The 23,273-nt window shown below is 50.7% G+C and overlaps 5 non-coding genes across 5 annotated transcripts; 1 reads left to right on the top strand and 4 right to left on the bottom strand.

Annotated features, from left to right (window-relative positions):
- Positions 1–461: 461 nt before the first annotated feature.
- On the bottom strand, positions 462–533 carry TRNAD-GUC. Its single transcript has one exon. It is a non-coding gene; the product is annotated as a tRNA-Asp (tRNA).
- Positions 534–8,626: 8,093 nt separating this feature from the next.
- TRNAD-GUC lies at positions 8,627–8,698 on the bottom strand. Its single transcript has one exon. It is a non-coding gene; the product is annotated as a tRNA-Asp (tRNA).
- A 1,510-nt stretch (positions 8,699–10,208) lies between these two features.
- TRNAF-AAA lies at positions 10,209–10,290 on the top strand. The gene has a single exon. It is a non-coding gene; the product is annotated as a tRNA-Phe (tRNA).
- A 1,697-nt stretch (positions 10,291–11,987) lies between these two features.
- On the bottom strand, positions 11,988–12,081 carry TRNAI-UAU. The gene is made up of 2 exons: positions 12,044–12,081; positions 11,988–12,023 (listed from the first exon to the last, which is right to left on the bottom strand). It is a non-coding gene; the product is annotated as a tRNA-Ile (tRNA).
- Positions 12,082–17,690: 5,609 nt separating this feature from the next.
- On the bottom strand, positions 17,691–17,772 carry TRNAS-UGA. The gene has a single exon. It is a non-coding gene; the product is annotated as a tRNA-Ser (tRNA).
- Positions 17,773–23,273: the final 5,501 nt, after the last annotated feature.

Below are 23,273 nucleotides of genomic sequence, written 5' to 3'. Positions count from 1 at the left end.
TAATAGAAAAGAAAAGAATTTATTAAAGAATAAAAAGCAAAGTAACTGTCTCTGTAACCAAGACAGAACAATACACAAAGTTTAACCTGTAAACCTGGAGAGAATTTCCCCTCCCCCTTTCCTTCTCAGTAAAAGCAAAGTAACAGCAAACAGGAATAAAGCATTTCCTTCAGCAACCACACAATTGCAAATGTAGAAATCAAATTATAAGACTAATTCGCCTTTCTAATTAATACTCACTATTAGATAGTAGAAACTACTCCAGGAGAACTTGGAGACATGACTGCCTCTCTGAGATTCAAAGAGAGAACTCTCTAACAAAGAACACAAAGGCTTCCCTCCACAGAGATTTGAAAAATCTCTTCTCCCTGATTGGTCCTCTGGTCAGGTGGTCACAGGTATTGAATGTTAACCCTTTACAGGTAAAAGAAACCTTAACCCTTAACTATCGGTTTATGACCCTCCCCGTCGGGGAATCGAACCCCGGTCTCCCGCGTGACAGGCGGGGATACTCACCGCTATACTAACGAGGAAGGGGGCATGGTGAGTGGCCCCAGCTCCCACAAACCATCTATGGTCAGCGTACACCTACACCGTCGCATGGGCCCCAGCAGGCAACAACACCCCTGGCCCTCATCTGCTTCCCAAAGGCTTTGGCCGCAGCAACAGCCCTGGGAAAAGCCCTGGCCCTCCTCACCTGCCCTTGCCCAGCAGGACGCCTTTTCGGGACTACACAGCTCCTCACACAACACCCGCCTGGGACCTTGCCCTCCCCTACCAGCTCAGCAGCACCTTTTTTCCTCTCAAAACCTCCTCTTGCCACCCTCCCCCTTCCACACTTCACACTCACCTCATCACAAACTCACCCACGGCCCCTTTGGCTTCTCAAGCGCCTCTGGAGGGACGCAGCTTCCCAGGCACGCAGATCCTTCCCTTCAACGCGCACTGGACGGACATTCCAAACACAGCCCTTTCCAGGAGGGAATGCGCCGCTTTTGGACCCTGGGGCCCAGCAAGAAGTCCTGGGACTCTTTTTCTGACCGATGGACCCCACTGACTTGCCTTTACCAAGCAGAAACTGAGGACTGGCTGATGGCTCTCTTTGCAAACGGACGCCATCAGACTGATCCACGAGGCGTGCTGCAGGATAGCCCCTCCCCACCAAAAAGCAATGCCGTGACCTGGATTTGAACTGAGGTTGCTGCGGCCACGGCGCAGAGTACTAACCACTATACGATCACGGCCAGGCGCTGGGGGCGCAGGCAGCAGCCCAGCGCAAAATGCTCAGCTCTGCGCTCTCGGGGCGGCCACCTACCTCGCCGGCGGCCACAGGTATTTCTCAAGTCTCCCCATTACAGTCACAGGTCAAATGCTGAGCAAAGGAAAAAAGACAGGAAGCCAATCCCACGCCTGTCCCTTTTTCTGTCTTCCTCCACCCCTGGACCAAGTCCCGCCCCGTTTGTCTGGGCCATTGTCCTCATGCCCCTGTGTCATGAATAGTTAGTAAAGGGTTAAAACATAGTTCCTGGTGGGCACCTGACCTGAGGACCAATCAGGGAAGAGAGTTTGAAATTCCTAGGAGGGAACTTTTTCCCTCTCTCTGTGTGTGTATTGTTCTTAGCCATCTGGAATTACAAGGGTCCAGAAGATTTAATCAAGTCTCTACAAGTTCCACCTTTCTGAGCTAATTTCTTCTAGTCAAGATAGTGAGTATTAGAAAGATACTTTGTGTATGCATCTAATAATCCTATGTTTGCAATTCTGTGTGTTTGTTATTGATTATTCTTAATTCTGCCTGTTTTGTTATACTGAGAAAGAGAGAGGATTCTCTCCAGAACTTAGCAAGGTTATACCCTATGAGTGTCCAGCTTGGACTCATAGAGATTCTGTATTTTCTTGTTTTTCTTTTAATAAATTCTTTCTATAAAGATTTGATTAAATCCCTTCTACTGTGGATACAGGGGGAGGGAGCTAAGGAACTGTTTCTCTCTCGGTAGTGAGACCAGCTTATCTCCGAGCAGAGAAGGCAGGGGGAAGAGATCAGTCTCCCTGGGTTTGATTCAAGCAGTTTGAATCAGGTATCTCTTTCCAGTGGCTAGGAGAGAGGGAGGGGGGAGGTTTCCCTCCTGTGAGTGGATCTGTGTTTCCCCAGGGAACGCCTTTGGAAAGAGGCAGGGAGGAAAACAGGGGTGTCCCGGCCCATGTAATTGACCGCGGTGGTGGCAGCAAAAGGGGAGACCCACCCTAGGATTTTAGGGTGGGGAGTACATGCGGGTCCTCACTTTGGAACCCCCCAGTTTCAAGTGAGGGTAGGACTCTGACATGGTGGCAGCGGTGTTTCGGACCCAGAGGGAGAGGCAAGGCTTTTCTACCAGAGGCACTCTAAGGCAGTTTCAGGATTACAGGGCTTTCTTGTTACAAAGCCCACCTGCGGAGCGGTGTCTTCGTCCATTGTGATACGAGGTACCACTCAGGATTCCTGAGGTGGGGGGAAGTGCTCCTCAAAGTACATTCCCATCCAGCAGGAAAAACAGGTTTTGGGGGGGGGAAATAAACCCTCCAGCCAGGTTTTTTTTTCCCTGTGTCTTTTGCAATCCTCTGGAGCCAGGGAATACAAACCCCTGAGAGGATGCACTAGACTTTTCTCGCAGGTACTAAATAGCACCAGCCTGTCAGCTGGACTTATTAGTACCACAGCTCAGAAGGAGAGGGAGACAGAGAATTTTTTTTTAATCTTTCCCTCTTTCTCAGTACAAAACAGTAACATTACACAAACCACAATTTGCTATACAGAGGATTGATTTACCTTTCTTTACTCAAGTTATCATAGGCAGGGGTAGGGACTGTCAAGCACCACAAACAGTTCACTGCCTGCATAGGGGTGTGGCCAGCACCAGAGGGCACAGACATGAGTGATACACAGGAACAAATGGACCTTGCTAGATTGCAAATACAATTAATTGAGGCACAAAAGGAGAGGGAGGAAGCTACCCACCGGAGGGAGGAAGCTAGCCACCAGAGGGAGCTGGAGATACTTCAAGCCAGGAAAGCTAACCACAACAGGGAGATGGAGATACTACAAGCCAGAGAGGCTGACTACAAGAGACAAATGGAGTTAAAAGACAAAGACCTGGAATTGGCAAAGGCTAAGCAGCAGGAGCCAACCAATCCAACCCCTCTTCAACCTACTGATCAACCTTCTCGGAGAAAATTTCCCGCCTACAGGGCAGGTGAAGATGTTGAGGCCTTCTTAGAAAACTTTGAAAGGGTCTGCCTTGGGTACAAGGTTCCTGAAGGCCAATACATGGTGGAGCTGAGGTCACAGCTCTGCGGAGACTTATTACAGGTGGCAACTGAAATGCCTAGGGACAACATGAACGACTATAAACTGTTTCTAATCAAGGCCAAGTACAGAATGGGCATTACCCCTGATCACGCCCGTCAGCGTTTCAGAGAGCAGAAATGGAAACCAGAGGAGTCATTTCCAAAACACGCCTCCTACATTGAAAAGCATTATTCTTCCTGGTTATCAGGAGCCAATGTTAAAACCATGGACGAACTAAACCTCCTGATAATGATGGAGCAGTTCTTGGATGGTGTTCCTGAGGACATTACACGCTACATACGAGATGGAAATCCAAAAAATATCACTGAGGCAGGGGAGATTGGAGCCAAATGGATGGCAGTTTCACCGAACAAGAAAACTGCTGCCAAGGGGAGCGAATCCCACAAGGTACCCACCGAGACTAAACCCTACCATCGAGGGCCAATCAAGCCCACACCTACAACCCAAGGACAGTCACACCCTACTTCTTCTTCTACCACACCAGTCTCCAGTAGACCAACACAAACCGGTGACCCATCAAGTGGGCGATGTTTTCGATGCAATGAATTGGGGCATATCAAAGCCAGATGTCCAAAGAACCTAAACCGAGTGCAACTCCTTGCACCTTCACACCAAGGAAAGCCGGACATAGATGTATCTCAAATACCCTTGGAACATAGGGAAACTTTGAGAGTGGACGGAAAGGAGATCATCGCATGGAGAGACACTGCAGCACATGTGTCAGCTATCCACCGATCCTTCGTGGACCCCAAATTCATCAACCAGAAAACCAAAGTGACAATTTGCCCCTTCATGTCAAAACCTGTAACGTTACCTACAGTGCGTTTACCTGTCCAGTGCAAGGGCTGGTCAGGGACGTGGACTTTTGCTGTCTATGACAACCATGCGATTCCCATGCTACTGGGGAACAACTTGGCCCGACACGCTGAACAGCAAAAAACAGAGGGAGTGGTTACACGCAGCCAAGCCAGACGAGCTGCCGGACCCATACCTGTTCCTGAGCCATCCACCGAGACCCCGTCTGTGTTACCAGAGAGGGTGGAACCGGCTCCCATACCTACAGCTACAGCAGCCATAACACATCCAGTCCCAGGACCGGAACTGGAAGAGCAACCAGCGCCAGCACCGGCGCCAGCGATTACAACACCATCGCCAGAGGGCGCCAGCGAGACGGAACTGGCAGAGGAAGCAAACAACCCAACCCAAGAGGCTCAGCCAGAGCCTGAAATATCACCTTGTGCACCTGCGGAGAGCGGTTCACAGTCAACGGAAACAACCTCATCACCTACATCGCTTCCAGAGGAACTGGTGTCTCCCGCCTCAAGAGAACAGTTCCAGACCGAGCAGGAAGCCAATGACAGCCTCACGAAAGCATGGGCGGCGGCACGCAGCAACCCACCGCCTCTCAGCTCTACTAACCGATCCCGGTTCGTTGTGGACCAAGGACTGTTATACAAGGAATTTCTTTCTGGTGGACACCAGGAGGGCTGGCATCCTCAAAAACGGTTGCTAGTTCCGACCAAGTACCGGGAAAAGCTCTTAAGCTTAGCCCATGATCACCCTAGTGGCCATTCTGGGGTGAAGCGAAGCAAGGACAGGTTGGGAAGGTCTTTTGACTGGGAGGGGATGAGCAAGGTGGTAGCCACTTACGTCCGGTCTTGTAAGGTATGCCAAACGGTAGGAAAACCCCAAGCCCAGGTCAAGGCCCCTCTCCAACCACTTCCCATAATTGAGGTCCCATTTCAGATAGTAGCTGTGGATATTATGGGTCCTTTCCCAAAGAAGACCCCCAGAGGAAAGCAGTACATACTGACTTTTGTGGACTTTGCTACCAGATGGCCAGAAGCAGTAGCTCTAGGCAACACCAGGGCTAAAACTGTGTGCCAGGCCTTAACTGACATTTTTGCCAGGGTAGGTTGGCCCTCTGACATTCTTACAGATTCGGGATCAAATTTCCTATCAGGGACCATGAAAGACCTGTGGGAAACTCATGGGGTGCATCACTTGGTGGCCACCCCGTACCATCACCAAACTAATGGCCTAGTGGAACAGTTTAATGGAACTTTGGGGGCCATGATCCGTAAATTCGTAAATGAACATTCCAATAATTGGGATCTAGTGTTACAGCAGTTGCTGTTTGCCTACAGGGCTGTTCCACATCCCAGTTTAGGTTTCTCACCCTTCGAGCTGGTGTATGGCCATGAGGTTAAGGGGCCATTACAGCTGGTTAAGCAGCAATGGGAGGGGTTTACACCTCCTCCAGGAACTAACATTCTGGACTTTGTAAGCAACCTTCAAAACACCCTCCGAGACTCTTGGGCCCTTGCTCAAGAGAACTTAAAGGATGCTCAAGCGGAGCAAAAGGTCTGGTATGATAGACACACTAGAGAGCGTTCCTTCAAGGTTGGAGACCAGGTTATGGTCTTGAAGGCGCAACAGGCCCATAAGATGGAAGCGTCCTGGGAAGGACCATACGTGGTCCAGGAGCGCCTGGGAGCTGTTAACTACCTCATAGCATTTCCTAATTCCTCTTTAAAGCCTAAAGTGTTTCATATTAACTCTCTGAAGCCCTTTTACCCTAGAGAATTACAGGTCTGTCAGTTTACAGTCCAGGAAGGAGATGACACCGCGTGGCCTGACGGTGTCTACTACGAAGGTAAAAAGAATGGTGGTGTGGAAGAGGTGACCCTCTCCACAACCCTGCACCGTCTACAGCGGCAACAGATCAAGGGACTGTGCACTGACTTCGACCCCTTGTTCTCAGCCAAACCAGGACGGACTGAGCAAACCTGCCACTCCATTGACACAGGTAATGCTCACCCGATTAGAACCCCACCCTACCGGGTGTCACCTCATGCCAAAGTTGCTATTAAAAAGGAGATTGACAACATGTTGGAGATGGGTATCATCCGCCCTTCTACCAGTGCATGGGCATCTCCAGTGGTTCTGGTTCCCAAACCAGATGGGGAAATACGCTTTTGCGTGGACTACCGTAAGCTAAATGCTGTAACTCGTCCAGACAACTATCCAATGCCACGCACTGATGAGCTATTGGAAAAGTTGGGACGTGCCCAGTTCATCTCTACCATTGACTTAACCAAGGGGTACTGGCAAGTACCACTAGATGAACCCGCCAAGGAAAAATCTGCCTTCATCACCCATGCAGGGGTGTATGAATTTAATGTGCTTCCGTTCGGACTGAGGAATGCACCTGCCACCTTCCAAAGGCTGGTGGATGGTCTACTAGCGGGATTGGGAGACTGTGCAGTTGCATACCTCGATGATGTGGCCATTTTTTCTGATTCATGGCCCGATCACCTAGAACATTTGAAAATGGTTTTTGAGCGCATCAGGCAGGCAGGACTGACTGTTAAGGCCAATAAGTGTCAAATAGGCCAAAACAGAGTGACTTACCTAGGACACCAGGTGGGTCAAGGAACCATCAACCCCCTACAGGCCAAGGTGGAAGCTATCCAACAGTGGCCTGTCCCAAGGTCAAAGAAACAGGTCCAATCCTTCTTAGGTTTGGCCGGATATTACAGGCGATTTGTCCCACACTACAGCCAGATCGCTGCCCCACTGACTGATTCGACCAGGAAAACCCAGCCAAATGCAGTTAAGTGGACTGATGAGTGTCAGAAAGCCTTTACCCAGCTTAAGGCGATGCTCATGTCTGACCCTGTATTAAGGGCCCCGGACTTTGACAAACCCTTCCTAGTTACCACCGATGCATCTGAACGCGGGGTAGGAGCGGTACTAATGCAGGAAGGACCGGATCACAACTTCCATCCTGTCGTGTTTCTCAGCAAGAAACTGTCTGAGAGGGAAAGCCGCTGGTCCATCAGTGAAAAAGAATGTTACGCCATTGTATATGCCCTGGAAAAGCTACGCCCATACATTTGGGGCCGGCGCTTCCAGCTACAAACTGACCATGCTGCGCTAAAGTGGCTTCACACCAACAAGGGAAACAACAAGAAACTTCTCCGCTGGAGCTTAGCGCTCCAAAACTTTGACTTTGACATTCAACACATTTCAGGAGCTTCCAACAAAGTTGCTGATGCACTCTCTCGTGAAAGTTTCCCAGAATCGAGTGGCTAAAAAGTGTTATTGACATGTTTTCATGCTTTCTAGTCTATGTAATAGTGCATGTGTTTTATTGCTCTGTTTGTTTTACAGTTCTAGGAGGAAATCGCCGCCAGTGGATCCCACTGTGGCGATTTGGGGGGCGTGTCATGAATAGTTAGTAAAGGGTTAAAACATAGTTCCTGGTGGGCACCTGACCTGAGGACCAATCAGGGAAGAGAGTTTGAAATTCCTAGGAGGGAACTTTTTCCCTCTCTCTGTGTGTGTATTGTTCTTAGCCATCTGGAATTACAAGGGTCCAGAAGATTTAATCAAGTCTCTACAAGTTCCACCTTTCTGAGCTAATTTCTTCTAGTCAAGATAGTGAGTATTAGAAAGATACTTTGTGTATGCATCTAATAATCCTATGTTTGCAATTCTGTGTGTTTGTTATTGATTATTCTTAATTCTGCCTGTTTTGTTATACTGAGAAAGAGAGAGGATTCTCTCCAGAACTTAGCAAGGTTATACCCTATGAGTGTCCAGCTTGGACTCATAGAGATTCTGTATTTTCTTGTTTTTCTTTTAATAAATTCTTTCTATAAAGATTTGATTAAATCCCTTCTACTGTGGATACAGGGGGAGGGAGCTAAGGAACTGTTTCTCTCTCGGTAGTGAGACCAGCTTATCTCCGAGCAGAGAAGGCAGGGGGAAGAGATCAGTCTCCCTGGGTTTGATTCAAGCAGTTTGAATCAGGTATCTCTTTCCAGTGGCTAGGAGAGAGGGAGGGGGGAGGTTTCCCTCCTGTGAGTGGATCTGTGTTTCCCCAGGGAACGCCTTTGGAAAGAGGCAGGGGGGAAAACAGGGGTGTCCCGGCCCACGTAATTGACCGCGGTGGTGGCAGCAAAAGGGGAGACCCACCCTAGGATTTTAGGGTCCTCACTTTGGAACCCCCCAGTTTCAAGTGAGGGTAGGACTCTGACACCCTGGCCAGCCTATTTCCCTTTGCCGCTCTGAAACGTGCCCCCACGTGCAGGCCCCGAAGCTGGGCCCGGGGGAGGCTTTGGCTAGGGCGAGCGTGTCCTTGCGAGGTAATTGTCTCTCAGGAGGTGAAAGTCATCAGTGCGGGGTGCGAAGGGAAGTGGCCGTAGAAGGAGAATGCACGGCATGTGGTGGGCAGGCTGGGATTTCTTTGTCCCCCCTTCAAAAGGGGTCACTCTCCCCGTCGGGGAATCGAACCCCGGTCTCCCGCGTGACAGGCGGGGATACTCACCACTATACTAACGAGGAAATGGGCGCGGTGATTGGCCCCAGCTCCCACAAACCAGCTACGGTCAGCATACACCTACACCATCGCAAGGGCCCCAGCAAGCAACAACACCCCTGGCCCTCTTCTGCTTCCCAAAGGCTTTGGCCGCAGCAACAGCCCTGGGAAAAGCCCTGGCCCTCCTCACCTGCCCTTGCCCAGCAGGACGCCTTTTCGGGACTACACAGCTCCTCACTCAACACCTGCCTGGGACCTTGCCCTCACCTACCAGCTCAGCAGAACCTTTTTTCCTCTCAAAACCTCCTCTTGACACCCTCCCACTTCCACACTTCACACTCACCTCATCACAAACTCACCCACGGCCCCTTTGGCTTCTCAAGCGCCTCTGGAGGGACGCAGCTTCCCAGGCACGCGGATCCTTCCCTTCAACGCGCACTGGACGGACATTCCAAACACAGCCCTTTCCAGGAGGGAATGCGCTGCTTTTGGACCCTGGCGCCCAGCAAGAAGTCCTGGTACTCTTTTTCTGACCGATCGACCCCACTGACTTGCCTTTACCAAGCAGAAACTCAAATGTCTCTTCATGTGCCTTTGTTTCATTGATGAAAACACAAACTAGACACTTAGAGGATTGGAACTGATTTCAGTGGAGGGACATGTTTGCTAGATTTTTATGCATTTGCACAGGAAAATGTTGAGTGTTTCCATTCATTTCAGGCATCCCTAGTCAGTGGAGCTCCTGAACATAATGGAAATGGATATAATTATTTTTGTTGAAGGACCAGGTTTTCAAGGGGATACTTGAGTTTGAACCAAGGACTACTTGATTTGCAGTCAAACACTCTACCACTGAGCTATACCCTCTGACATTTGCATGGTCAAGTCAGTGATCTTAAGGATCTTGAAACCTGAGAGTGGAGTTCGTTTCTTCCACACCAGTATTGCTGTCTATGCATCCCGAAGCTATGGGGTGAGTGTTTCATTGCCTGCCTCAATTTCACACAGAGACACAATTTCCTTTGCACAGATCCATGAACAGCAAAACCTCCCTGTGTCTCTGGTCTGAGCCAGGGCATTCGATTCCAGTGAACCCTTCTCTCCTGCAATGGCGACGGTCAGACAGAGGGGACATGGCACCTGCATCCCTGCCAGGGAGATATTGACTCGGCTCTTTCTTTCTGCTGCTGTTCTTAGTCCAGGAAACATCAAGGGTGGAATGCAAGACTGAATTCACACACCAGCCCTCAGTGCCCCAGAGAAATCCTGCCCCCTGCTATTGGAACGATGTGCTGGAGATTTGAATGGGAAAGGGACTGTCTGAATTGTCACCGTGGGGAATGAACAGCAATCTACAGCAATGTCATTCACACAGACACACTCTCATCCTGCTCCAGCCGAAAGGGAAATGGGCAGGAATTCTTACTGTTCACCCAAGGACACACTTACACTGAGTGTGCTGGGGAAGCTGGTCTGGGCAAACAATTTGAAGTGACAATTCAGTGAGAACAGAATCATCATATAATGTTATATCAAGTAGTTGTGTCCGAGTGGTTAAGGTGATGGACTAAAAATCCATTGGCGTTTCCCCGTGCAGGTTCAAATCCTGCCAACTATGCAAGCACTGTGCTGTAGTTATTATTACTGTAGACGTAGTGCCTGAGCATCCAGAGTGCAAACTGGAGCCAGATCTATTTTCACTCTGTCGACACTTAAAACGCTGCTGTGGCACTGCTTTAGCACTTTGGAATAGACACTGACTGGAGGGATTTTCCCATCCATGTAATAGCTGCATTGGCAGAACAATTCTTCCTTTCCTTTAGCATTATCTAACCCGGGCTTAGGTCACCTTAACTCTATGGGTTGTGTGGGGGGGTGTCGCACCCTGAGAGACGTCACTCTGCCAGTTCAGTGCCCAGCGTACACCAGCCCTTAGATCCCTCGTGGTATTTCAATGCAGGCACTGACCTGTGAGAGGAAAACATCAGCTCACAACCACAGAGACTGAATTCCCCACATTTAGTCTCGCTGCACTTTCCAGAAAGTCACAAAATTCAATTCATTCTTGCTAGGAGAGAGAAAAAATAAGTGACACTAAGTTTTTGGCTTGGGTAAATAAAATTAAGTGTTTAATTAATATAGTAAAAATCTGTCCTGATTCCTCTAACTAACACCACAGCGTGAAATAGGAACAGAGACAAATCTTGTCAGTGACGACTAATTTCACAAATGATCTTCCCATTATTAATTTCCATGCTGCCCCCATTGGAGGTCTGGGCACCTGCAGTGTCATTGCTCTGCATTCACCTTCCCCTTAGAATTGTTCTCGGACATTCGCCTTCCTCTGCAGCGTGGGGCACGGGTCCCTTGCTGGAGGATTCCCTGCACCTTGAGGTCTTTAAGCCACAATTTGAGGACTTCAATAACTCAGACATAGGTCAGGGGTTTGTTACAGGAGTGGGTGGCTGAGATTCTGTGGCCTGCATTCTGCAGGAGGTCAGACTAGATGATCATAATGGTCCCTTCTGACCTTAAGTCTGTGAATCTATTCCCAAATTTTAGTCCTGCTTTGGGACAGTGTCTCTCATGATTTGATTTTGCTGCACCCAAACAAAAAGCGAGAACTTAGTTTTTCTTCGAAACCCCCCCCCCTACAAGTACAGAGACTGAATTCCCCAACTTTAACATCACGACCCCCTGTAGAAAGCCACACGTGTCAGTTGTATTGTCACAGGGAGATGCAAAAATCAAGTGACACCAATTTTTAAGTTGAGTAAATAAAGTTAAGGAGATAGTTATTAACCTCCCAAAAATATACTAAAGATCCCTCAACATAACACCTGAAGGCGAAATATGAACAGAGACAAACCTTGTCAGCAAAGGCTCATTTCCCAAACAATCCTCCAAATGTTACTAATTCCCTCCCCTCCTCCACAGGAGCTCTGTGCAGTGTAACTGTTCTGCAGGCAGCTTCCCATTAAATGCTGTTGTGGGACATTCCCAGGCCTGGAAATGTACCAACGACAGAATTTGAAGAGCAAACCTGGCTCCCCGCACCAGGCGGGATTTGAGTGTTTTGTCCCTGTCACGTAGTCTTTGTCAATAGTACAGACGTCCTGGGCAGGACTCCAGGCTCTGCTTGAGGGATCCTGGCACAGGGGCTGGGGGAGAGAAAGGATTGTAGATTCTGACCTGTGCTCTGGAGAGGCGGTAATAAGTGAAAGGGGCATTCCCTCCTCATGGTCCCCTGGGCTGGAATTCTACATTCCACAGGGCCAAATAAGGGGGTGACTCCACTTGGTTAATGAAAATCATTGCTCTAGGTGAGGCTTGAACTCACAACCTCAGCATAGCTCCTCTCAGCACTGCTCTATAAGTACTGTGCGCGAACCAATTGCGCCACTGGAGCACCTGTTAATTGTTGTTTTCTCAGTCCCCTAGGTTGATACAGGCGAGGAGTGACCCCAAAACATTCTCAGTGGAGCTGAGAGCAGGTAGCGACAAGTGTTGTACTTGGTGGGGTGGATTCTTCTTAAGGGTTCCAGGCACCATTTGACCCTTTTGTTCTTCCCTGTGTAATAACAGAGCTGGTTAAGACTCAATGGAGAGTCTTGCTGCAGACCAACAGAGCTGAAATCACTGATAACCAGCTCTAAGCATTAGTCCTGCTTTGGGACAGTGAAGTGCAGGGCCCCAGGGGTGTCTGAACAGGGGGGAACAACACCCCAGGACTTTAAAAAATGGGAGGGCTCTGCCTTGCCACTTTGGAATGACCGTAAGGGCGAGTGAGGGTGGGGAGGGGATGGAGAGCAGTGAGCGGGAGGAGGGGTCTTGGGGGAAGAGGCAGCGTAGGAGGGGGGCCTTGGGGAGAAGGGGGGGCAGGGGCGTTGCCTCGAGTGGAAGGGGTGGGGCTACTGTTCGGGCTCGGGTGGCCACTAATTTTAGGCAGGGCTGCCCTGGGGGGGGGGGCAAGTGGGGCAATTTGCCCCAAACCCCGGGCCCCACAGGGGCCCCGCCAGCCCTGGCCAAGAATCCCTTCCCTGGCTAGAGGCACCTTTTTAATTTGTATTCATCCGGCAGCGGTCTGGGTCTTCGGCGACACTTCAGCGGCGGTTCCTTCAGTGCTGCCGAAGACGCAGAGCGGGTGAAGGACCCGCCGCCACTGAAGACTCGGACGCCGCCCAGTGAGTACAAGCGCCGCAGCGGGTGGCTCCTTTTTTATGTCCACTCCCCTACTTTGCCCCAGGCAAAAGTCCTCTGGGCGGCCCTGCTTTTAGGGAGCCTGTTCCACTCCTGGTGGGACCACAAGACGTCCCAGAGCATAGATGGTGGCCAGCAGAGCGGTGACAGGGGGGAACGGCAAGTGGCCGGCAATGTGGCCAGACAGCAGAGGGAGAAAGGGGCTTTCCCCCCAGGAGGTGAGAGGTGAACTCTGGGTTTTCATTGACCCAGGACAGCAGCTGTGGGTGAGGTGCAGTGAAGGGAGGGGCACATCCACAGAGCTTCTGGTGTCTGGATTTAGGAGCCTGAGGCAAAAGGCCACTGCCCAGCGCACTGTGGGGGGGTGTTTTGCTCATAGTGTTGTGTTATGAATCCTGATTGTGGTGTTTTCCCAAGTTAATACAAGGTGATTTTCCTCCTTTAGTTTCTTTTCTACACTCCGTGGTTGTGGGTGGGGAAAGTATCGCCTCTTAGAGGCACCCAGTGGCCAGGGTTAGTTTCCCCAGGTTACTGGGTGGGGGCTTAAGCAGATTGTGTGTTGTAATGTTGAAGAGGAGCCCCGAGCACCCAAACATGGAATTGTAACTTCAGCCTTCAGAGTAAGAGCCAGAGGTGCTGCCAGCTGAGCTAGCCAGGCCGCCTAAACGTATTAACCCCTTTCACCTCAAGAGCAAACACCGGGTACTTCTGTGCTTCTCAGCAGCTGGGAAAAAGCCTCTTGGGGAAAATATCTCCTGCCCCACCGCCAAAAGGAGCCCCTTGAGTGGGACCAGTCAGAGGCCCCACCTGCCTTCCAACCACCTTGTGATGCTGGCTGGCCGCAGAACGAGTGCTGGTCTGTGGGTGGCCTTCAGTGGGGGTTCGGCATTGCAGGGAGCAGGCTGGCCGGGTGTCTCTGTGGCTGTCTGCTGGCCACGCATAGGCATGGTTCTCCCCTCCTCTTGCCCTGCCCTTGGTTGCTCTGTGGCTTTTAAGCCTTCCCTTGGAGCTGTCAGCACCAGCCCCCTCTGCTCCAGGTGCCCAGAGGAGGAGAGGTGTGTTGGGCTCCAGCCTGGGACTCTTCCGCCCTCCTGCCTAGCCCTGACTATGAAGCCTGGCCCTGCCCCTCCTTCCTTTAAATGCCATGTGGGCAAGAGGAAGAGTGTGGCAGCTGCAGGGACCAAAGTTGTGGACATCAGGTGAAGCAGCGAGAAGCAACCATATGATCAATCCACAGGAATCTCTAGCCAGACTGTTAAGTTCTAGGACCCCAACCTATAGCCGCCAGCCCATTGAACCAGCCAGACCAAAGACCTATCTCCAGTGGAGATCAGTCACCCAGCAGGAGGGAAAAAGAACTCACTCTAGTTCACCCTGAGAGAAGGTAGCCAAACACACTGAGCTCCAGGGCTTTGCAGCAAAATCACAGAGCTCCAGGAGGTCCCACTGAGATTTGAACTCAGGTTCGAGGATTCAGAGTCCTGAGCACTGCCCATTACACCATGGGATCTGCTGCCATTTACCTTTTTTTAGGCTCCTGTGACTCTCAGCTGGGTGGCTTCCACTCTGCACTTATTGCTTCCCACCAGCGGCTTCCTCTCGCAGGACTCTCTCTCCTCCTCCAGCGATTGTGGTCCTGCACTACCGGATCCGCAGGTCCTGCCCTGAGTCCCTGCATCCCCCTGCTTTGTCTCCATTCCCTGCAGGCTGCAACAATGTCAGGGGAGGCTGCTCCTCCCTTCACTCGGTGCTCCCGCTCATATCGGCCAGCTGCAGCCTCATCTCCTGGAACTTGGGCAGCTGTCGCTTGATCCGGTCGTACAGTCACACGCTGACTGGCTCCCCTGCCTGGATGCTCTTGTGGAAATCCCACAGGCGACGCTGCAGGACTTGGCACCGTTGGTTTCTTTAATGTTGTGGTGTTTCCCCAGCCACCGGAACAAAGCCGCCATCTCCTCCCTCACCGACTCCCATCAATCCCCCTGGTTGCCATAGAACCCTCTGATGCTTTCCTGTTCTGCAACACCGCCAGGCCTCTCCCCCTGCTCCTTTATCTTGCTAGCTCTGGATGTTCATCTTCCAATATCCTCTGCCCTGGGTCAGGGAATTGCCCACATTGAGCACACGGTGAGAGCTGTGTGATCCGAACAGTCCATTGGCTCCACCCTGCACTGGGCTGTCAACGTGCTCTCCTTCACGGAAATCCGGTCAGTGCGACTCCTGGCCTGTCCCCGCAGAAAGGTGTACCCCCTCTGCGGCTGGTGTGAGCTCGGGTCAGAGGAATAGGAGGCTACTGCCCAGCCGCCACTGGTTCCACTATGGAGAAACACGTCCTCTAAGCCGACCTCACTACAGACCTGCGCCAGGTAGTGCTCATCATAGAAGAGTTTCCTCTGACGGTCGGGAAAACAGGACCAGCGGTCCTCAGGCCGGTGCAACAATTGAAATCCCGCCCTTACACCAAACACGGTGCAGTCCAGAGGAAGGGAGCCAGTTCCTTCCATAGAACTTTCCTTTCATGCCTTAAGTGGGGACCATACACACTAACACAGCAGTAACTAGTGCCATGGAGCACAAAGCCACCAGTAATGCCTTCCCTGGTGGGAGCTCCAGCCCCTTCTGTCCTCGCACCGTGAATGTGAAGAACAAGACTCCAAACCCATCATTCTTCACTGGCCTGGAGGACCAGAGAGATGGGCCCTTCCACCCATCAGCCTCTGCCCACCAAGCTACCCTAGAGTTATTAATGTGCATTTCCTCAACACCCACCATGTCCAAGCCCAGCTGCTCCAAGGCAATGAACATCAAGCATCTCCTCCTGGGCCTCCAAATCCCTGCCACCTTCCACACAGCCACTTTCACAGATGCCCCTTCCAGGGCACTGCCCTTGCTCAGCTGCACAGAGGAGTTTTCATCCCCAATCCCTGCCTGTCACTGCCCAGCACCCCCTCTGGCACCATTCCTGAGGGCCACCCTGCCTCACTCTCTTCCTGCCATATTGGGTGCACCAATAATTCATGTAGGAGAGACAGCTCCCATCCCTCATTGTTAAAGGTCAGGCCAGCCAACTAGGGGCAGAAGCCCACAGTATCTTTTCCTATTGCAGAGCCCAAGCTCAGGGAGCCACCTTGGGTGCAGGCACCCCTGTCTTCCCAGAAAACAAGCCACCACTGCACAAAGAGAAATGACAGGGCCTGCCAAAGCCTGGGATTGAACCAAGAACTTTTAGATTTTCAGTCTAACACGCTCCCAACTGAGCTACTTTGGCAGTCATGTGGTAATATTTTGGCATGTTGCTTCTCTGCCCGGGATGTTTTTGCAGCAGTTGCACACAAAAAGGACGTCATTGGGAGCGGCCCATGAAGACAAGACTCGCTTTTGCCTGCCTTGCTCAGCTTGACTTGCTGCCTCACCCCGTTCCTGCCCTAGTGCCCGGGTTGACCTGGTGGTGGAAGGGGACGGGGGCCAGTGGTGCGGGGAGGAAGTTGAGCTGGACCCTGAGCTAGACTAGACCCTGGCGGTGAGAGTCTGGCCACCACTTGCCGCCCCACCCTGTTGTCCTGGCTTCCCCCACTGGGCGTCATTTCGGGAGGGAAGTGGGGCTTCTGCCTCCCCTCCCCGATTTTCACACCGCAGAGGAGTGTGAACAGGAAAACGAAGGGCTGCTCCACACCCCCACCGGAGGAACCCGGCGCCCTTAGATGTGGGGAGTAAGAAGTGGCTGTTGGCTGACAGGGCCTGTCCCCGAGGAGCTGGAACAGCAGCTGCCGCCTCCCCCTCGGCTCCAGGCTGTGGGAAATGCTCATTGCCTGGCTGCATGGGCGGCTGCTGCTCCGTGCTCTGGAGAGCGTCTGTATTGCTCTGTCAACCCCCCGTCTTCACTGAGCCAGTCTGGTAAGGTCCCAAGTGTCCCCTCCTGCCTGGCAGCTGAGAGTCTGTGCAGACATCGGCCCCCCTGCCAGCCCCAGAGGCAGCAGCAGCGCCAGCCCCCCCAGCACCACAGGGGCACTCAATGCACTTCCTGTGGGGAAATGGCTCCTTGGCGTCCAGCTGCTAGAGTGAGAGCCAGGAGAGAGCAGTGTCTGGCTCACCGTGGGGGAGAGAAGAGACCTGGTGAGTGCGGCTCTCCCTCAGCCTCCCCCGCAATGCTGGTCAGTTGTATTGTCACTGTGAGAGTCGGTGCTTCCCTTCAGGGCCGGCCCTAGAGGGGTGCAGGGCCCAGGACAAATCCCCCCTCTTTCTGTACCAGGCCCCGCACCCACTCCACCCGTTTCCCCAATCCCCCACCCCTGTCCAATCTCTTCCTGGCCTTCACCTTCCTGCCCCATTCCTCTCCCTCCCCCACCACTTACTGTCCCTTCTCCTCCCCCTCTGCACCCAGCGCCTCCTGCACCCCACTGAACAGCTGATCACTGGCAGGTGGGAGGTGCTGAAGGGGAAGAGGAGGAGCTTGTCGGCAAGGCCTGTAGTGGGGGAGCGGGGAGTTGGCTGCCAGTGGGTGCTGAGCACCTATTTTTCCTCTGTTGGTTCTGCAGCCCCGTAGCTCCCATGGAGTCGCTGACTTGGCTCCTTTCACACTCTAGAGAGAGGAGCAGAACCAGGGCTATGGCTGATCTTTGGGGCACCAGGTGAGTGGCAGAGGCTTCAGGGGCTGAGAGTTTGCCTGACCCTTCAGGGACACAGTGTGAGGGGGTGTCTCTGGGATCTCTATGAAAGGAGCAGAACAGGATTTACTTGGGGTGGGGAGAGAATTGAGAGTGTCTCAGGGGGTTGTACAGAGATGTTGCCTGGGTGAGAGACTGGCTAAAACACAGGCCTCGCTGTGAGCAGGATTTGAACCTTCGCAGGGGAACCCTATTGGATTTCAAGTCCAACGCCTTAACCACTCGGCCATCACAGCTGTGAGCACAAAACTGCTCCAATGCCAGAGAAACTGGTAAAGAATCACAATGCCCAGGCGTGAAGTCATCTGAACTACAGAATTCCCACCGCAAACCTGGCTCCCAAAGCACAGGGGGGATTGGGGGTTTGTTCTCTTTGCTTAGCCACGTGCAGTAGTTCATGCTCCAATACGTCTGTTAGTCTATAAGGTGCCAGAGGACTCTTTGCTGCTTTTACAGATCCAGACTAACACGGCCCCTCTGATACGCCTAGTGACACTCTCCAATGGATCCCCATCCTCCACCCACCGTGAGCTAGGTAGGAGCGGATCATTATTATCCCTACTTGAAAGAGGGAGAAGCTAAGGCTGAGAAAGGAGAATTGACTTGTCTTAGGTCACACAGCCAGTTAGTGGCAGAGTTGGGAATAGGACCCAAGAGCCCTGATTTTCAAACTGACTGTCAGATCTTGAATTTCACACATTGAATGACCTGAATAAAGTGCTCTCGGATGAGCTCCAGACCAACAACAGTGCACAGTAATTATTCAGCAAGTATTTGAGGAGAACTGCAATGTTAGAGAGAATCATGAACTCCTCAGAGACCATTAATGCAGCAAAGCAGGAAAATCTGTCAAACATATAACAGGTTATGACTTATTTCCTTGGTCTTAAAAGAGAACAACAAGGACCTGAGTCTCCTCCCTGTCAATAACCCCCTGCTCAGCCAATCAGGGTAGAGACTGAGGACGGGAGGCTGAGGGTTCTCACCAGAGAGCCCAAAGGATGGACCAGGTCACCGGTGGGGATCACTGCCCGAGCACTATTTCAGCCCCACATTTTTGGGTGGACCTCCCAGAGTGGGAGCTGCACAGCGCTCCCCCGCAACACACACACACACACACACACACACACACATCCTGCTCCTGGTGTTGGGAGGGGAACAGGAGAAAGGACAAAAGAAGCAAGAGAAAAAGAGAAAGGAGGAAGAGATGGATGGAGGAAAAGGTGAAACAAAAAGAACAAACCCTAATGACCCCAGTGATTCTAAGCGAAAAATCCCAGGTGTGAAATAAAATTCTGGCTCCTTAAATTCGTGTTTTCCATGCCTAGAATTCAACTGTCACCAGATGGATCAGACTGAACAGGTTTCAAACCTCGAGGAGGCTCTTACCTTCTAAACAGGGACGGCTGTTTTCTAGTAAAATCAGGAAAAGGGAAGGAGAAAACTCAAAAGAGGTTCCTCCTGGCACTCACGTACGTGAACCCGAATACTCTCTCAGTCCTCAAAGAGAGACCTGGAGAAGGAGACTTGCTGAAGCAAAGCCACAGGGGCCTCTGAGGTTTCCCTGGTCCCTCGCCCCTGTCCTGCCTGCCTGATGTCAGCATCTCTCTGTGAGGTCACCACCTCCCCACCACCTTTGACCAATAGTCTGAGGTCCTGCAAAAAGCCTTTGTGATGTCACTGCCACACCCCTCCCTTGCTATGCTAATGTCCTGCTCCTGGCCAGGCACTTTGGAGGTTTGAGCTACTCCCTGTGGCTCACCCCACTCAAGGAGCGTTCGTTCTAGGAAGCAAGCCGGATAGACAGGAAAACATCAGACGCTGCTCCCAATGCTACACTCAGTTTTTCAGAAATTAGTCGACTTTATGGCCAGAAGAGAGTATTAGAGCATCTAATCTGACCCCCTGCATATCACAGGCCTCCTGTATGACTCAGTAGCTACTTTTGTGGCAAACACATTCCATAAAGGCATCTAGTCTTCATTAAATGACATCAGGAGATGGTGAATCCACCACTTTCCTTGGTAGCTTGTTCCTGTGGTGAATCATCCTCGCTGTTGAATATTTGAGTCTTATTTGTAATATGAATTTGTCTTTTTTCACCTTCCAGCCACTGGGTCTTGTTATGCCTTTCTCTGCTACATTCAAGTGCCCTTTCATACCGAATCTTTTCTCTCCATTAAGGCCCTTCAACACTTCAATGAAGTCACCTTTCAATCTTCTTTTGATAAGCTAAACAGGTTGAGCTCGTTCAATAGCTCACTAGAAGGCATTTTTCTCCAGCCCTCAGAACATTCATTGGCTCTTTGGTCATCAGACTCCTGAACTGCAGCTGGATGTGGCTCTTGTTCTTCTGCACAACACAGCTCCTGGAGAAGAGGGATCTGCAAATGTACATTCATATGATACCTTTATTTAATTGATGAAAACATAAACTAGACACTTAGAGGATTGGAACTGATTTCAGCGGATGGACAGCTTTGCTAGGTTTTTATGCATTTGGACAGTGAAATGTTGAGTGTTTACATTCATATCAAGCACCCCCGTATAGTGGAGCTCCTGAACATAATGGAGAATGGAAATGAAAATGTTTTTCTTTTTTTTTAAAAAAAGAAAGACGGTTATAAGAGAACACAGGGGTTTGAATCAAGGATCACTTAATCTGCAATCAAACTCTCTACCACTAAGCTCTACCCCCATGACCGCAGGAGAATGGACTCATGAGCTCCAGGACTTTGAAGGACAGATCCTGCTTCATCGAGGTCCTTTGCCATTCCCAGACCACAGGTGGTTTTAAAAATGGGGTTTGATTAAACTTCTTAAATGTAGTAAACACCACAGCTTGCACACCCACCGATATAGCTTCTCCCACTGACATAGCTGCCACCTCTTGGGAAGTGGATTAACTACACCCACAGGAAAACTCTCCCTTTAGCATAGAGCAGTGGTTCTCAAACTGTGAGTCAGGACCCCAAAGTGGGTCATAACCCTGTTTTAATGGGGTCACCAGGGCTGGTGTTAGACTTGTTGGGGCCTGGGGCTGAAGCCAAAAGTCTGAGCCCCACCACCCAGGGCTGAATCCCTCAAGTTCTGGTTTTGCCCTCCCCTAACTGGCTAAGAGGGCACAGTGTGAAATGTTTGGGAACCACTGGTTTAGGATGACGTTCTCAATCACATCTATGCAGTCCAATAAAAGCTATTCCTCACCCACCTACCCCTCCATCAGGACCGACTAGGTATGTTCTCCTGCCCTTCACTCATGCAGGAAGGATAATAACATTTCATTCCACTCAATCCTAAAGTGATTTGTAACCCGCCACCAGCCAAAACTGGTCATTTTGGGAAAGTGGCCCCATCATGCTGCATAGCTAGGCAGAGTAGGTGTGTCTGTGCTAACACGGTCTGTTCCTGAAGTCTTTCCCCCAGCTCCTCACTAGATGTGAGGGGGGAGCTCATTCAGCCCCTGCTTCCGCTTAGTATTTAAAAACTCCAAATTGGCCTTATCACTGCCAGCCTTAGATTTCTCCTCCTGCCTTTTACTTGATAGTTCTGGTGAGGTGGCCGAGTGGTTAAGGTGACAAACTATTAATCCATTGTTTCCTGCGCACATGGGGTCGAATCCCATCATCATTAGATTCATTTAGTTTTCACTCCTCCTTTATAGACAACCATCTCCCCCTTTGGTACAATGACAGATCAAACAATGTTGCTTCTTGCAAACAAAAACCGTCTCAGAAACTCAGAACTCCCTTGCTTTAAATAAAATGTCTAAATCCCATATTTCTTTAAAAAAAAATTCCCTAGTCCTGTATTTCTTAGTTTTTATCTCAAAAGGTACATCCTCATCATCTCCCCCAAACACCCTGGGACCTGCCCAAATTATTAAAATACCCTCAACCCGAGCAAGGCCAGAACAGTGAACCAGAGCTAGTGTCTAGGCCAAGCTGTTCTGAAGGAGGCAACTCCAACATTTTCTCCCTGCTTCCCTTGGCAAGGTCTGACTGAGAAAACAAAATCCCCCAGACTGAAAATTTTCTGCTGAAAACCAATACTAGTCTGTTTGGGGACTTTGGTTTGAAAGTATTATTGTTATTATTCTCTTCTGTTTTCTGAGTCATTTCAGTTCAGTCTTTGTCCTCCAGATGTGTTTCCAGCTACTGAGTTGTGGGGGAGAGAGGCAAAGTCATGATGTCTCTTCCCCTCTTTCATAGTTTCTTCCAACTTGCTAGGAAGCTCCTTTGCTACGATGTGAGTCAAGCAGTGTCCATTGTCTCTGTGCTATCTCGGAGAAGCCTGCATTGTACACGGTTCCTGGGCTAGTCCTTGGGAGTGTGGATACCTTCAATGGGCCAGCAGCGAGTCTGGCTCCTCCATTGTCACACCTGAAAGGCTGGTGGGGGGCATTTCCCAACCTCATAACATATCTCAGTAACGCACACAGAGCAAAACTTCATAACTTCCCAACCAATGCGAGCACACACAATCCAACAAGATATTAATGTTCAACAGATCAAGCCTTTTGAAATGACACCTCACCAGGCAGATTTTGTACAAACCATGTCATCGTTATATGAGAGTGGTGAATATGGGCCTTCCAGGGTGCTGCTTTGAGCACAGCGTGCCACACCTGGGCTTTCATTGCAGTGGAGACGTACCCTTAGAGTCCATCTCTCCTGGGATAAAGATGGCAGCAGGGCTGGCCTGGGTCATCTGACTTGGGCTCATGGAGCTAAAGCTGAGGGGCTAAAAACTGTGGTGCAGATATTTGTGTTCATGCTGAAGCCTGGGTTCAGAAACCCTCACCCCTCGGGCGGGTCTTAGAGGTTGGGCTCAAGACCATATGTCTGCATTGTAATTTTATAGTCTTGCAGCCCAAGCCCCATTACCCTGACTCAGCTGACCTGGGCTTTGAGGCAGGTGCCCTGGGTGTTTTAATCACAGTATAGACATAACGTTAGGCTACGTCTCCAGTGCAATGAAACACCCTCGGCTGGCCTATGTCACATTAATCAGGGTCATGCAGCTTTGTCTGGAGTAAAGTTGCAGTGTCCGTGTCTGGGCTCAGGCTCAGTCCCCTGCTCTAGGAGCCCAGAAGGTTGGGAGTTTAGCGAGTGGAAATGGTAAAACCACAGGGAAGTATTACCCTGGACTCAATAGCATTTCTCCATTGGTCTGTCTGCTCTGGGGCAGGGACAATTACACGTCCTGCTGCATTTGTTATTTCAAAGGGTGGTTTAGGATTTTTGTTCTCAGACACTGGGCACAAAGCAGGACTCAACCCTCGGCATAAACTAAATGAGCTGCCCACAGATTCTGGCAGCTGCAATGAGCCATTTGGTTTGAGAGCCCAGACCTGCCCCTGTCCCAGAGGGAGGGGGGTCATCTGCGAGGGGACTGGACCACTGACCTATCGGCCCCTAACACCCAAACTTTCAGTAACTCTATTATCAGTGCCTGTGAGTGTAATTTAAACCACAAGAAAAACCACACTGGGCCAGACCAAAGGTCCATCTAGCTCTGAATCTTGTTTTCTGACAGTAGCCAATGCCAGGTGCACCAAAAGCATCTCAACAAGGCACCACTGGGAGTTGAACCCATGATCTCCTGTTTTATTAAGCAAGGGCTTTAGCCAGCTAAGAAAAGCAAAAGTGAATCTTGCCTTAATGGGCTGCTGACAAAGACATCCCAAACAGAAAAGCAACAGGCTAAAAAGAAACCTAGCAGCTATTCAAGTAGT

This window comes from Mauremys mutica, unplaced genomic scaffold (genome assembly GCF_020497125.1).
Source record: "Mauremys mutica isolate MM-2020 ecotype Southern unplaced genomic scaffold, ASM2049712v1 Super-Scaffold_100312, whole genome shotgun sequence".
Lineage (NCBI taxonomy): Eukaryota > Metazoa > Chordata > Testudines > Geoemydidae > Mauremys > Mauremys mutica.
This window is presented reverse-complemented; position numbering and strand designations above follow the sequence as displayed.